The sequence below is a fragment of the Humulus lupulus genome, chromosome 6 (assembly GCF_963169125.1).
Source record: "Humulus lupulus chromosome 6, drHumLupu1.1, whole genome shotgun sequence".
Classification (NCBI taxonomy): Eukaryota; Viridiplantae; Streptophyta; class Magnoliopsida; order Rosales; family Cannabaceae; genus Humulus; species Humulus lupulus.
This window is the reverse complement of record NC_084798.1, coordinates 40801764-40804556: the sequence shown is the minus strand read 5'-3', so window position 1 is coordinate 40804556 and position 2793 is coordinate 40801764. Positions and strand designations below refer to the sequence as shown.

At 36.7% G+C, this 2793-nt stretch overlaps 1 non-coding gene across 1 annotated transcript; it reads left to right on the top strand.

Moving 5' to 3' along the window:
• The first annotated feature begins 1285 nt into the window (after positions 1–1285).
• LOC133787255 (small nucleolar RNA R71) lies at positions 1286–1392 on the top strand. Its single transcript, XR_009872286.1, has one exon. It is a non-coding gene; the product is annotated as a small nucleolar RNA R71 (small nucleolar RNA).
• The last annotated feature ends 1401 nt before the right edge of the window (positions 1393–2793 follow it).

Here is a 2793-nt window from a genome sequence, read left to right as displayed (position 1 = left end):
ACCGCTTGAACACAGACATTGGCATCAAGTTTATGCTTGCACCCAAATCACACAAAGCCATTCCAAAATAAGAGTCTCCAATAGTACATGGAATGGTGAAACTTCCTGGATCTTTCATTTTAGGAGGAAACTTGTTCTGCAAGAATGAGCTACACTCCTTGGTTAAAGCTATAGTTTCAAACTCCCCTAGCCTTCTCTTCTTTGTAAGAATATCTTTCAAAAAATTTGCATAGTTGGGCATTTGTTCAAGGGCTTCCACAAGTGGGATGTTAATATGCAACTGCTTCAAATCATCAAAAATTTCTTGAATTGAGCATCTTGATTTTGCTTCTCAAACTGTTGGGGAAATGGAGGTGGCTGCTTTGAAATTGAGTTGTCTGGGCGACTATGCTACAACATTCTGGGCAAAGGCAGATTTTTGTACACTAAGAATTTCGGCATCTTTTTGAATTTTCTCCTTTATTTGGATTGAAGATGGCTCACCCTCATGCCCAGAATTTGTCTTGTTATTCTTCAAATCATTACCACTTCTCAAATTGATTGCTTTGCACTCCTCTTTAACTTCTCGTCTTGGATTTATGGTGTCACTTGGCAATGAACCTTGGGGTCGACTTCGCATCTCATTAGCAAGTTATCCAACTTGAATCTCCAAGTTTCTCAGAGATGTCGCTTGATTTTGGATCATTGCATCCATTTTTTCCATATAATCATTTAGCATATTCTCCAATGGACTAGGTGGGGATGCTTATGTCATATGGATTAGTTGTTTAGAAAATCCAGGTGGATAAGTAGGCCTAGGAGGCATAAATGAAGTGTTAGGACTAGCCCCTTGATTGCTCCATGAGAAATTAGGGTGTTGCCGCCATGTTTGATTGTAAGAATTTGAATTAAGACCACTTCTATTATGATTTCCCATGTAACACACAAATGCAGGATTAGAGGGACAATAGTCAAAGGTGCGACCATCACCAAAATACACATAAGAAACTTCTACAAGCTACCCCCTTTGTTGAACCAATTGTGGACTCATACCCACGCTAACATAGAAGAAACATGGGCCGCCAATGAAGTAATTGCATCAACCTCATGAACAATGGCCACTTTTCTCCCTGTAGGTGCTCTAGTAATTGGCCATTGATAATTATTGTTGGAGATCCTCTCTAGAATATCATAAGCTTCATTGTATGACTTGGCCAAAAGTGTCCCATTTTTCGAAGCATCAACTACCATTCTTGTATGAGCATTTAGACCATTATAGAAGGTCTCCATTTGGATGCAATGAGGGATGCCATGATGAGGGAAGTTTCTTAGTAACTCTTTAAACTATTCCCATGCTTCATATAAAGATTCTTCATCTAGTTGTTGGAAAGAAGTGATCTCATTTCGCAGCTTTGAATTCTTGGTGGGTGGGAAGTATTTCATCAAGAATGGCTCAGCTAATTCTTGCCAAGTAGTCACTGAATCTGATGGGAGGGATTTCAACCAAGCCCTTGCTCTATCTCTCAAAGAGTATGGAAACAACTTCCGTCTTAAGGAATTTTCTGTAACTCTGGGTAGCTTGAAAGAATCACTCACTTCAATAAATAAACGAAGATGAAGGTGAGGATCTTCGGTAGGCATTTGGAACATAACTGGCTTAAATTCAAACTATGCTGCTTGTTTTTCTAGTCTCACAATGCCCAGATTGAGCTCATTGAAGAGGGGGAGAGCGTATTGCCTAATAGCATGATCTCTGTCATCAGCCATAATAACTGCATTCTGCCCATCATTGGCAGCTACTCTCCCTTCAACTACTCTTTGTTGAGTGGCTCCCTGATGAGCTCCTTGCTCAGCATCCATCACTACTACTTCCCTGTTGGATTTTTGTACTTTTCTCATTCTTCTAAATGTACGTTCAATTTCTGGATCAAGGGGAAGTAGTTCAGGGTCTTGACTCTCGTTCATACACTACTTGAACCAGAATTTACACGAGAATCGCCCAAGTTAGCACAAAAGAAAATTAAACCGAATTGTAAGATAATTAATTTCACAATAATTGACTTTAAACAGTCCCTGGTAACGGCACCAAAAACTTGTTGCGTATAATAAATCTAAGTGCAAGTGTACACTATTAACAACAAGTAATACAGTAACAAGTACCAGATATCATCTCCACAAGAACTATTTTTTAGTTTTTGATTTTGAAACTAAGTTCTAACAAAATGATTTAAAATCACGAAAATTAATTAAAAAGATTGTGGTCTAAGAACTAAGTAATTAAGTACTAATTAAATGTAGAAAAATAAAAGAAACAACTCAAGAAAATTGTATCAAGGAGTAACAAATGGTATGATGGCAGCTAGAATAATTATCCCCCTAATATGCAACTCTAATGTTGGATTGATGCTCCAGCAACTGGTGGTCTAGTAGTCCTAAATTCTAATTAATTTTCATAGGCTTTCGCCAAAGAACTATGATTCTAATCTTTTAAGTGAATCACATATGTCTATGCTAATTCAATTTCAAAGATTTAATTCACGCATCAATTCCATAAGACTATGCATGGTAATAATATATGTCTATATCACTACAATATTGAAATCAATGAATTCAAGCATGCACCATTCAAATTGTGTGTTAATTAAATCCAAACTTTTTAGTTTTAAAAATTAACTCAGCCACTTACTAAAAGTGATCAATCATTAGCAAATATTAATCATGAGAAATATTTGAATGAAGGAACCTCAAGTGCATTAGCATCAAAATCAAAATATCATAAGTCACATATCAGAGTTCAAATTATCCTAGCTAATT